We start from the raw sequence: 13,300 nt of genomic DNA, 5'->3' as shown, positions 1-13,300 counted from the left end.
ACAGCAGGGGCGCCTGGGTGGCTCAGTGGATTAAGCCGCTGCCTTCGGCTCCGGTCACGATCCCAGTGTCCTGGGATCGAGCCCCGCAACAGGCTCTCTGCTCAGCAGGGAGCCTGCTTCCTCCTCTCTCTCTGCCTGCCTCTCTGCCTACTTGTGATCTCTCTCTCTGTCAAATAAAATAAATAAAATCTTAAAAAAAAAAAAAAAAAAAAGAACAGAACAGCAGAGACTGAACTCTTTTAATGGACTCAAGTCAAGAGGTACGAGATGAATAAACCTTAGTTGCTACCATATTCTCATTACGGACTCAAGAAAGACTCCATTTTTTATTGACTTATTTACCATTTACTTTTTCACTTATGCAGAGAACAGTGTGAAATCTACCACCCACGAGTCACGAAATAACTGAACGTAACTAGTCCTTCTATCCATCTGGATACTCCCTAACTACCTGGTTCCCAGCCTCATTCATCTTTTTCAAGGGGCCATACTCGTGCTTCGCTCAGAGAGCACCATGAAGCATTGGTCTCAAGTTCACTCTAATGTATACCCTATCTATTGATCCACTCATGTTTCTCTCTTATTTAATTAGTTGAAGAATAATTTGATTATTTATTCATTTTTTGAAGAAAAAGAGTAAAACCCGCCAGTACTCCAAAACCGAAATCCCAGTTCCTGCAATGGCTGAGAGCCACTCTGTCCAAAGTGGGATTAAGTCTAGATTTCTTCCTCTTCTTCTAAAATGGTTTAACCATTATATTTGTTTCAAGACATAGGCTCCTCTGCCTTTTTGCTTTTTTTTTAAGATTTTATGTATTTATTTGACAGAGAGAGCTCACAAGTAGGCAGAGCAGCTGGCTGGGGGCGGGGGGGAGGGGGTGCCAGGTTCCCCACTGAGCAGCCAGACGTGGGGCTCGATCCCAGGACCTGAGACCATGACCAGAGCAGAAGGCAGAGGCTCAACCCACTGAGCCACCCAGGCGCCCCTCCTCTGCCTTCTTTTAAATAACTAACCAATATAAGAACTCATTACTCAATAACTTCTAACGGTATTAAGTGAAGGCAAACTGAGCACGGAACAACACTGACGAATACTAGCGTCTGTCCGTATGTTCGCTGTCCCCAGTTACAACCTGTTAGACTCTTTTTCGTTTTCTCAAATAATAGCGAACAGCATTCATTTGGTCACAGTTACGATCCTATTCTCAATATCAGTCCATGCTGGGCTTTCTTTCCATGAGGCACTTACCTAAGCAATTGTTTGGAGTGTGAAAGATTTGATTTGTTCCTTTTCTAAACAGAACCAACCACCAGCTACAGAAGGGGATCCACATTCCTTATGGAAAAAGCCCTTATCGATTCAGATGCTGGAACTCAGAGTTTGGGGGAATAATGCAATAATTCCTGTTACCACTGCAAACTCACATCACCGGCCATCATTCACTCACAAATCCTTCCTCTTGCCTCACTGTACTTAGGAGACCAATCACAGACATTAAGAACTAGAGCTCAGGGCCAGACCACCGACTCCTCCTAACTTTTGTGTTTAAGTCCGTCTCTCACAGAAGAAATAGCTAGATTTATTTTTTTCCTAATGGCCCTCAAAATTAGAGGTTTTTCCTAATGGACCTCAAAAATTAGATTTAATTAAAATCTTGGATTCGTACATCTCCAAATACTCATCATTAGTAGATTTCTTCCTTTATTTATGAATTGCTTATTTCATTACCCACTGATTCACTAATAACGATATAATCCGTTCTCATGAACGTAGAGAGCCCGAGAATGACATCCTTGAATATCACTAAGAACTAAGCTCTATGCCCAACTCCCGCAGCGCTAATAGACAAGGACTTGTTTTGCAATGTATGTGGATGCTCTCTGCAAATTTGAATTAGCCAACATCCTTGCTTCCTATCAATTTCATGGGTCCATGCCTGGCCCTTTTACATTTAAAGATGCTTCAAGAAATAACCATGGGACCTTCACTCTTTCTCCCCAACTGGCACACCAACCATTTTACCCATCTTGTGTGTTCCTTCCTCAAGAAATTCACAGCGTTCATCTTTATCAATGGAGAAGTACTTAAATGTACTACAATGCAAAAATGAAACACAATGGGGATCAACCCTGGAAACAAAGGAAACAACACCCTGTTTCTTTTCTACTGAATTTCAGTAGTACTGAATCTGATTAATCATAAATCCCAATTTGGGTCTGTGCTGGTGTTACTTGGCTTTATTTATTAATCTACCCATTCATTACTTTGGAAAATCCAAGCAACACCCCTAAACCAACCTCCCAACCCAAGAATGTAACACTCTGCTACTTACATCAATTTCTTCTTTCCTTACCCACACGGTTTGTGAAAGCCAAGATCTTTAGCATTCAAGAATGATTAAATCATCTTGTTCACTTGGTGAAAATGCAGACTCCCAAAAAGAGAAAAAGCCAAAGATCAGTGTTGCAATATCAGGTCAATCATGAATGTGGGTCATTTTAGAATGTTATCATTGTCCATGAATCACTCTTATTTATTGACTTACTTAATTTTTCTTTTTCAACAACACAATTAACACCAGCATGAGAATATGAACCATTATCTACCATAAATATCCATCTTCATGCTCCCTATTCATCAATTTAACAACTCAGTGGTTGCTTTTAATGGACCTCAGTTGTACAAAACTGGGTAAATGTAAATCTTCATTTTATTGCATATTCCCACCAATGAAGCACAAATTTTTCTGATTGATGTCTACGGATTCATTTATTTATTCAAGTATATAATTAGGCATAAAATAAATCAATTATGTACCCATTTTTCTAAAGACTTTCCCCATGCAAATTTCCATGTACACCTGAACCTAGTAATAACACACTATACGTCAACCAATCGGAACATAAATTAAAACTTAAAGAAGAAATTTCTATGTGTACTTTACCCAAAGTGGAAGGAGCTGCGAGTTCTATTTTTTTTTATCTGGACAACATTTGGGTATAGAAGGAGCAATCATTGTCTTTGGTTCATGACACATATTCCTCACTGGCTTTCGCTCAGCCTTCTTTTGAATAATTAACCTGTATAGAAATGCGCTCGTTCATTCCCCTATGACAGTATGTCAGTATCAATGAAAACCAAGGCACGGAACGGGAATATTAAATATCCAGTCTACATGCTCATGGCTCAGAGACATAACTGATAATTAAATCTTCTTTTGATTTAAAAAAAATTAAACTACTGAATATGGTTCTATTGACTGTAACTCTGGTCATATGACACATCCTCCATATGGATTCATGCTTGGCCCTCTCTCAATAAGACAATATTAAAACAACCGATTATTTATGTAAGCCCTTTTTTTTTTTTTTTTTTTTTGGTCCCTCTTAACTAAAACCACCAAACAAAGAATCAAAGCAGCAACATGAACTCTCAGGTCTATCTGTCCATACCTGTCCTTATGGAAGAGTTCAGAGCTTTGATTTATCTGTGGAACCCAGTGCTTTAAATACACACTAAACACAATCTTCGTTTTATTACACAACCTCACAGTTGGTCCATGTGTGGCCCCTCCTTATCTCTGTTCATTTACACATTTCCTTGTCCATTCAGGAGTCCATGTGCCGGAGACTCCACCTTTTCTCTTTTTCACAGTAGTCCGCCGATTTCCGGACAAGGGTTAATACAATTTTGTTTGTTTGTTCCATGTTTAATTTTTATTTTTATCTTTTTCAGTTTTTATTTAAATTCCAGTATAATGAACCCATAGTGTGCGGCCAGTTTCCAGTGTACAATAGAGTGACTCAGCACCGGGAGCTCATCGCAAGGGCCCTCCGCCATCCCCATCACCTGGTCGCCCACCCCGCCCCCACCTCCCCTTGGGGACCATCGGTTTGTCCTCTGTAGTTAAGAGTCTATTTCTCAGTTTGCCTCTCTTTTGTCCTTATGCTCCTTTTGTTTCTTAAATTCCAAACAGGAGTGAAATCATAAGGCATTTCTTTCTTCAACTGACATATTTCACTTAGCGTAATACTCTCTAGCTTCAACCACATCACTGCCAATGGCAAGATTTCATTCTTTTGGCTGGCTGAGGGACGTTCCATGGTGCACAGCTACACATCCCACCTCTCCTTTACGCCTTCATCCATCCGCGGCCTCTTGGGCTGCTTCCGGATCTTGGCTACCTTACCTAATGCTGCCAGAAACGTAAGAGCACCTGTGTCCCTTTAAATTAGTATTTTTGTATTCCTTGGGTAAATATCTAGTAGTGCAATTGCTAGACTGCAGCTCAGTTCTAGTTTTTAATTTCTGAGGCGCCTCCATCCTGTTCTCCAGAGGGCCTCCGCCGGCTCCCACTCCCACCAACTGTGCAAGAGAGTCCCCTTTCCCCAAATCCAATACAATTTTAGATTCAGACTCAACCGCTGCTCCAGGATCCATCCCTGTCCCCAGCTCTGCATTCTTTTTCTTTCAGTCTTTTAACCTTTTCTTTCCTGTTTCATTGACTGTTTCAATGACAAGAGTCAATACACACAAACTACAAAAGCTCAAAAAGAGTGTCTTGCATATGACAAAGATCTATCAGTTTCTCATAAAGCTAATACATCAGATCTCCTTTGCAGTGGCCTTCAGAGCAGCACACGTGTGCTCCCTGAATCATCTGAAGGGATGAATGTTAAAATCCACGGTCATGTAAGTATCATGTATGATACTTTTCTTAAGGAGTCATCTTTTCTTAAGGAGTCATCAATTGTGCAAAATGGAATGAATCATCATGATCTAGGGTTCTTAATCTATTCCTATCGTAGGTGATACGCAGCACTCTTCAATGTTACACTTCTATGTGGCTCTTTATTCCTTGGAATACTTCAGTGAACCCCCTTGAGCAAGTTCCCCTGAGGACATAAATTTTGACCATTACTCACCTCGGTATTTCTGCTCCTTAACCCCAGAGCCAGCATCGTCATCATTAGATATGATTTAATCAACTATAGTGCCTTAATTCTGAGATAAAAATCAGGCTTTAAAAATCATGGAAAAAAGTGGAGCGCCTGGGTGGCTCAGTGGGTTAAAGCCTCTGCCTTCGGCTCAGGTCATGATCCCAGGGTCCTGGGATCGAGCCCCACGTCAGGCTCTCTGCTCTGCAGGGAGCCTGCTTCCTCCTCTCTCTCTCTCTCTCTCTGCCTGCCTCTCTGCCTACTTGTGATCTCTGTCTGTCAAATAAATAAATAAAATCTTTAAAAAAAATCACGGAAAAAAGCAAAATAATAATAAAGATGAAAAAATCATAAATTTAAGTATGTTTAAAAGATATTAATTATGGAGTTCCAGATTACACATAAAACTTGCCCTTCTTTTCATTGGCTCAAGAATATCACTACTGTTTATTCACTCCATCATTTAATTTTAATTTTAAATAACATAATGAACACCATCACATCGACTACTCAACCCGCAAGTAACAACCATGACTATTATACACACGCCCATGTACTTGACACAGAGTAAAAATCTATATTCTCCTTTTCAATGGGTCTTTCTTGTATTGACTGGATAAATTTAAATCCTTGTTTCATAGCATATTTTTAATAATGGCCCATGGTTGACTCTGCTTAATGTATCCATTCATTCATTCATTCAATTACTCATGGAACAATTTTACCTGTTGTTCATTATATAAACTAAAGGCAGGGGGTACCTGGGTGGTTTAGTTGGTCAAACATCTGACTCTTAATTTCAGCTCAGGTTGGGATCTCAGGGCTCTGAGATCGAGCCCCATGTCAGCCTTCACACTCAGCAGAGAATTTGCGTTAGGATTTCTCTCCTGGGGCACCTGAGTGGTTCAGTGGGTTAAGCGTCTGCCTTCCGCTCAGGTCATGATCTCAGGGTCCTGGGGTAGAAACCCACATGGGGCTCTCTGCTCAGCGGGGAGCCTGGTTCCCCCACCCCCCACCCGCCTCTCTGTCTGCTTGTAATCTCTCTGTGTAAATAAATAAATAAAATCTTTAAAAAAAGAAAAGAAAGAAAGGATTTCTCTCTCTCCTTCTTCCCCTCTCCCCATTCCCTCTCTTTTTCTTCTCCAAATAAAAAGAAAGAAAGAAAAGCCGAAGATGGTAGGTTCCCTTATGGCGAGCATAACATACGGAGCTGTCAAATCACTACGATGTACACCTGAGACTAATACAATACTGTGCATTAACTGTACTTCAATTAAAAAAAAGAAAGAAAGAAAAATGGTAAACTAGGCAGCCCCTCAGAAAAGCAGTAACTACTATGTGTGTCTGTCTGTGTTCATTATACAAAGCAAGAAAAGCCTTGCTTTTTTTAAATATACAAACAGTAGTGTGAAACAGGATAATCATTATCCTGTATCCATAATGAGGGTCCTAACTAGAGTATGATTTTCGCCTTTTAAATAAAATATGAGTCTATTCATACGCTTACAAGAACATGTAATATGTCATAATTATAACTCACTGGACAAAACTTTAACGTGATCATTTGCTCACAGTAAATCATCTTGTTATAGGACCCATTCTCATCACTGGTCCATAACCTTATTCTTCAATTCAAGTCTTCTTATTTACCGAGGCAAACATCTTTCCCTTTCCTTAATAAAATGAGCCACCAGCAAACCCACCATCAATTCATGACCACAACATCCCATCTTGGGCACACCTCACCATTTGTCCCCTGCCGGACAGAGTAAGACCTTGACCTACTTATTTTCCCAGACCTCACCGCTTCCGAGAGGTTTCGAAACATGCTCTCGCAACTGAATGATGTGTGCCTTTCCTTGTCCCCCGTCGATCCTTCATCTCTTTCCTTAACGGGGCGTTACTTCATTTGTGATTAAAAACCTCGCACACCCACACAGCACACAGCCAAAGAGCAGGACCCCTGAATATTCTTCTCGTGCTCCGCAAGTACGGTCACCGCGGAGGGAATAACCAGACCTCTCGGAGTGACCCCAGAGCTACGGAGCTTCATCAAAATCTTTAATTCAGACACCCCAGGGTACTCATCACTGATCCAAACTGGGCAATTTTTTTTAAAGATTTTATTTATTTATGAGGGAGAGAGACAGAGAGCAAGGGCAGGGGGAGGAGGGGCAGAGGGAGAGGGCGAAGCAGGCTCCCCACTGAGCCTAACAAGGGGCCCAATCCCAGGACCTTGGGAACGCGACCTGAGCCGAAGGCAGATGCTTAACTGACTGAGCCCCCCAAATGCCCCTCAACTTGGCATCTTCTGTCTTCCTCATTCACACCTTCCTTTCTGCATCATTTTTACATGCATGTAATACAGTCCATAGCCACGAATAACAAATGCCAAGAATGAGAGGAATGATTCTCACCAAGGCTCGTCTATCCGTACCTGCCCCACGTGCTGAAGGACATTCAATGTCCTTCATCAGTGCACCTCTGGGGGGTCCCGCTGTGCTTCCAGTCAATATCACATCGATAACACGTTTTTGTTTTTCTCTTTACTTCACGTGTCCACATGGCAAAGAAGGTAACGTGAACCACTGAGCCATCCTGTCCCTCACAACTCGAAAATGGTCGTTGTCTCCTATCCTCCTATGTTCTCCTCCCTCGCAAGGAAATAACCTGACCTTCACCAAGGAAGGGATATTCTTCTACATGTACTTGGGTGCCAGACTAAGATGACATACTTTTATGTGGCCCCGAAAAGGACTAATCTGTGAACCTGGGTTCATAACATATTCATATCCTTGGTTAATGTTTGTCATTCTTTGATTTCGTATCTATGTAAATATCTCTAACCCTGTATCTATCTTTCTCCATGAAGCCAGTTTTTAAAAATACTGCCTTGGAAATTCATGAACAATCTCCCCTAAGAACAGAGACTTCGATGGTTATTTATCCTGTTCTCTGTGCTCTTTACCTACAGAGGCAACAACAGAGACCTTCACCGTCAGAGGATGATTAAGCTGGCTGTGGTGTGTCCATGCTCTAAATGAAAAAGCCAATTCTAGACAGTCTGTCTTAGATGTGTCTAAGTAGACGTGAGTTTTACACGGTCAGATTAATAAGAAAGCTGGGTCATATCACGTTCTCATTACTGGTGCAAAACCTGTGCTCCTTCTTATTTGTCAGCTCATTTTATGGTTAATTTTTGGAAAGGTAAACATCATGGGATCTAAGACTTGACAGGGAATGAGGCTTGTAACCATTATACTCCCTACTCTTAAGTAACAGCCTAATAATTACTGTCAGGACCTGTACCTGTGCAACATTGTATAGATTTAGAAACTGGCATCATGGCCCATTCTCAACACTCCTAGTTTCATTGCTTATCTATCTAATCGCTGTGGAATCATCTGACCCCCTATTTATTTTTTTAAATAGTCATAATAAATGAGGAAGACACATTTCAAAACCTAACATTATATGTAATGCATTACACAGAACATAAATATAAAATATGATAAAATTACCTATACATGTCCCTATGATAGAAACTTTCCAGCTGAAACCCAGAACTGAAATACCATCATTCCATAAACCTCTCTCCATGTCCTCAACCCAAGTAGGAAGAAACGAGATCCCATTTTCTTTATCAGAAGAGTAGAGATGGCTCCTTGACTTCATGTCACACCCTCCATACTGTCCAGTTCGCCCTCCTGTAAGTAATGATTTGAAAAGGATCATGCTGGGGCATGATCATGGGTGACTCAGTGGGTTAAAGCCTCTGCCTTCGGCTCAGGTCATGATCCCAGGGTCCTGGGATCGAGCCCCGCGTCATGCTCTCTGCTCATCGGGGAGCCTGCTTCCTCCTCTCTCTCTGCCTGCCTCTCTGCCTACTTGTGATCTCTGTCTGTCAAATAAATAAATAAAATCTTTTAAAAAAGAGAGAGAAGAAAAATTTGAAGAAAAAAGAAAAGGATCATGCTGTGGTAGCGTGGGTGGGCAGCTTAGTCAGTTAAATGTCTGACTCGATTTCGGCTCCGGTCATGATCTCAGGATAGTGAGACTGAACCCCGCACGGGGCTCCACACTGGGTGTGCAGCCTCCTGAAGGTTCCCTCCCTCTGCCCTTCCCCCTCTAAAAAAATTAAATTAAACGATCACATCCATTCCCTCAGTAACTTTACAACAATACATAATTATTTGGGGATTCTACAACCCTACACTTGAACACCTAAACACAGTAACAACTGCCCATAGCCACACACTCATTGTCCACAGAAATAACTCCGTCCCCTTGCTCATTTTGGGCTTTTAAATAAAATTCAGTGAACACAACTAAATGAAGTATGACGGGTGTCACCCAGCGTATCCTCGACCCTGGCCCGTTCTTGCTTCTTTTCAGGGAGAGAGTTATGTCATCATTGCTTTATGTAAACATTTTTTCCTTCTTCTTAAGAAAACCACCAACCAGCAAATTCCCACCGATCCAGACTGCGGACATGCGTACACAGACACGTCCCCGTGTGCTCCCCCGTGTCTGGGCTTCCTGTGTGCTCTGAAGGGGGCAACAGCTTTTACCTATGTGTTATGTTGAAACTTGCTATTAAACAAATGTATTCCTAATAACACGTGTCCATGACACACTCTCCTAAATGATTCACACGTGACCTTGTCTTCACTCAGACCTTCAAATATGCACGTATTCCCGGACTCACTAACACCCATACAATCCATACGCAGACAATGGCTAAGCGCATAGAAGAACCGGATCCCCAAAGGCCTTGAACCCTAGCCTCTTAAGAGAAAATGACTAGGTTTCTATATTTACTAGTTTACTTTGATTTCAGTTCCTATACAGTTAACATACAATATTACACAGACCTCAGAGTTTAGGGCTTAATCAAAATGCTTGATTCATATACCCCAGAACTACTCATCATTGATCTAAGCTCAACATTCTTTTACTTCATTTATCTGTTTGTACCTCGTGTATTGATTGTTTATGCATTATTTATTGATCGCTTCATTCATGGCCTCGTTGATGTAAAAAAAAGTTACTTCCTACGAAAACCTGGAAACCAGATCTTTGAATACTGCATAGAGCTGTTTACAAGCCTTTTCCCACAGAGCTGGTAAATGAGATCTCCTTTTAATTGGGCCTCAGTGCTGTACGTATGGATTAATCGATAAACTTGCTCCTACACACCCCTCGTGTTTCACTGCTCTGTTTGCTTATCTTTCACTTAATTTCTTCAGATTTTTTAAAGATTTTATTTATTTATTTGACAGACGGAGACCACTAGTAGGCAGAGAGGCAGGCAGAGAGAGAGAGGAGAAGCAGGCTCCCTGCCGAGCAGAGAGCCCGACGCGGGGCTCGATCCCAGGACCCTGGGATCATGACCTGAGCCGAAGGGAGAGGCTTTAACCCACTGAGCCACCCAGGTGCCCCAATTTCTTCATATTTTAAAAAAGAGTACACTGGATCTACCAGTTGACTCTCTCCATCACTAGGATGCTGGCAACATTTTCTATCTTCCTAGGTACTCCTTCCTCAAACACTTAACCTTGACGGTTATCAACAGAGAATGTTCTTAGAATGTGGTGCAGACATAAAATGGAACAGTAAGGAACTCTGGAAATGAATGCCCAACAAACCCTCAGACTTTGTTTCTAATGGATCTCGAACTAAAACGGACGAATCTTACTCCGTGGCTCACTACACATTCCCCGCTGCGGCCCAGGCCCCGTGTGTCTGATTTCACTGATGTTCGCGGTGGCCGCCCTGCCTTCGGGACAATCCCACCAAAAACCCACACGAATTACCGTCAAACCAAGAGCATAAACTGTCACTTACATGAGTCACTTTGCTCCTTACCCACAGAAGGGACAGCCAAGGTCTTCCTCAGGGGATAACGAAGAAATCAGACTGAATCTGCGAAGTAAAAAGCAGATTTCGGAAAACTGAACCAGTACAGATGTAGATTTTTTTTTAAAGACACTTGAGTCCTGCTGTACTAGATTTATCATAAATCCCTTTTTATTACGCTCCCATTATTAGCCCCTAAATGGCCCTCTTTTTATTTACTGACTTCTTTAATCATTTATGTATCTAATACAATGACAACCGCTAAGTCAACATCCTAGTACAAGAGTTAAGAACTAGGCCTATTCCAAGTCCTGTCTATCAAACTCTAACCACAGAAGGCTGAGCGCAGACTGCCTTTCGTGTGGATCTTCCTCGATTAGAATCTGGCAAATTTATATCTTCCTTTCCTGACATAGTCTCATCAAGGATCCATGCCTGACCGCGCCCTGTAACTTTGTTCCTTTATTTGTTTGCTTTCGGTTTATTTGCTCATGGAATGACTTGTTCGTATTTTCTCTTTAAAAAAAAATACAAAATATTATGATAAGTAATGGTCTCTATGCCCTTTACCCAAAGTGGGCAGAGCCCCACATGGAAATCTTTTACTTATATGGACATCGGAAGGGCAGAGCAAGATTAATAACCAACTTCTTCTAATGACGTACTGCCCTCCTTGGTGCATGTTTGCCCTCTTTGAAATCACCTCTTCCTTCGGTCACTTAGAATATCATCAATAGTTGTGAAACTACATATCCAGACATATCTAAATGATACTAGTCTCTTCCCATCTACTCAAATACCCACAGAAAAACATGTGTTTTTCAAAAATGATACTGACTGAGAATAAGTAATCTAATCGTAACTCCTCTCACATAACACATTAACACTGCCCATGCTTGGTATTCTTTAATTAAGTATTCTATAATCAATATTTATTATGTTTCCCTTTTTTCCCCGCTTTTCTTAATAAAATTCTTAATAAAGTTAACCACCACCAAGCCAGAAGCTTATGGACATCTGCCTACATGTTTCCGACAAAACATGGCAAAACCCTCGAACTCTTCACTTCTTGGAACTCAGGTCCTCGGAAATATTTTAATAATAATGTATTTCTCATTAGATTCTCTCATAATTGGCCAATACCTAGCCCTCGTTGTCTTTATTCATGGATATGTTTCTTTATGTACTCACATGCCCATCCACTAATAAAAGGACCTAGATCTAAGAGGTACCAACGCCCCAAGCAAGATGCCTGTATTCCTCCTAACTTCTGCCCCAGGTCGTGTCCCGCCAAGGCAGGATGAGAGGTTGGTTTGTACGATGGACCTCAGAGTTTTAGGGTTTAATCAAAATCCTTGGTTCAGACACCCCAGGTACTCATCATCGGTCAAGGCTTGGGACTCTCTTTATTGAATCAATTATACATTTGTTCATTCGTTCCTCCATCCATTCACTCACCAACAGTCTTTACTCGTGTTTCTCTATCAACATGTTAGACACCCAAATCGTGATCAATGGTGGAATGTATAAATCAAGAGTGATGGAAGATAAAATGAAACATTAACCAAATGTAAAATGGAGAGTTCTCTTTCATCTTTTTCTGAAAACGACCTTGCTTCAAAGGGCCTAGGGAAAGGAATGCTTCCTCCAATTCATTGTGAGAAAGTCGTATGGGCTTTGTGGTGGTGGTGACTGACACAAACCACAGACTTTAGTCCATGCCACACTGTCACCCTTGTATCATGCATGGACTGATCTTTGTTATTCATTTTTTAAAGTAAATAATATTATAATGTGAGGAATACTGACGAAAGCACTATTCAACCCTCCAACTGCGACTTGGACAAAACAGTTCTGACCCTCTCCCACCAAGATACAAAGATCTTCAATGTCCGAGAAACATTCACATAAGCTGCAGAACACACACAAGGTAATTTAAATAGCTGATAAAATAAATGAATAAGCCTGTGTCTTTCTTCCATGAACCTAAGAGTTTTTTGCCTGTGACTCTCAGTTGCACAGAATTGGGTTAATTATCATCTTTGTTTCATGAGACACTCTCATCTCTAGCCCATAACTAACCCTCTATTATTAATTTGTGTTTCATTAATTTATACATTTATTCATACTTAATATTCCAGAAACTCCCATTACCCAACTACCCAACACAATTGACTAACAGAGTAGCCATTAGTCACATATCGCAATTTAAATTTAATAAAATTTAATAAAAATCAAAGAAAATTAAAAATTCCGTTCTTCAGATACACTGGCTACATTTCTTGTGCTCAAGAGTCACATGATGTACCTCGTGGCTACCATATTGGACAGAACAACTCATACCAAACACATTCATCACTGCGGAAAATTCTATTAGGCAACACTAATAAATACTCCTTATCTTTGACAGAATAGTCTAGAACTTTTTCTAATGAAGCTAACATGAGTTAATCATAGTTCTTGATCATGAGTCCCTGCTGATTCCCTCTTGTTTGATTTGGTC

At 41.0% G+C, this 13,300-nt stretch overlaps 1 long non-coding RNA gene, 1 other non-coding gene and 1 pseudogene across 26 annotated transcripts in view; all 3 read right to left on the bottom strand.

The window, feature by feature from the left end:
- The window catches only part of LOC131836991 (uncharacterized), an 84,883-nt gene that overhangs the window by 52,051 nt on the left and 19,532 nt on the right, over positions 1-13,300 (bottom strand). For 23 of the 25 annotated variants that reach the window (XR_009355873.1, XR_009355883.1, XR_009355879.1 and 20 more), the window contains one exon: positions 10,786-10,863. This is a non-coding gene — a long non-coding RNA (uncharacterized LOC131836991). Of the gene's footprint in view, positions 1-2,333; positions 2,433-2,945; positions 3,792-10,785; positions 10,864-13,300 lie in introns of those variants that run through there. The other 2 variants (XR_009355881.1, XR_009355885.1) reach the window with 2 other exon arrangements.
- LOC131837766 (small nucleolar RNA SNORD113/SNORD114 family) lies at positions 9,807-9,878 on the bottom strand. Its single transcript, XR_009356351.1, has one exon. It is a non-coding gene; the product is annotated as a small nucleolar RNA SNORD113/SNORD114 family (small nucleolar RNA).
- Positions 12,118-12,188, bottom strand: LOC131837758 (small nucleolar RNA SNORD113/SNORD114 family; annotated as a pseudogene).

This window comes from Mustela lutreola, chromosome 7 (genome assembly GCF_030435805.1).
Source record: "Mustela lutreola isolate mMusLut2 chromosome 7, mMusLut2.pri, whole genome shotgun sequence".
Taxonomy (NCBI): Eukaryota; Metazoa; Chordata; class Mammalia; order Carnivora; family Mustelidae; genus Mustela; species Mustela lutreola.
The sequence above is the reverse complement of the archived record's forward strand: the minus strand, read 5'-3'. Positions and strand labels throughout refer to the sequence as shown.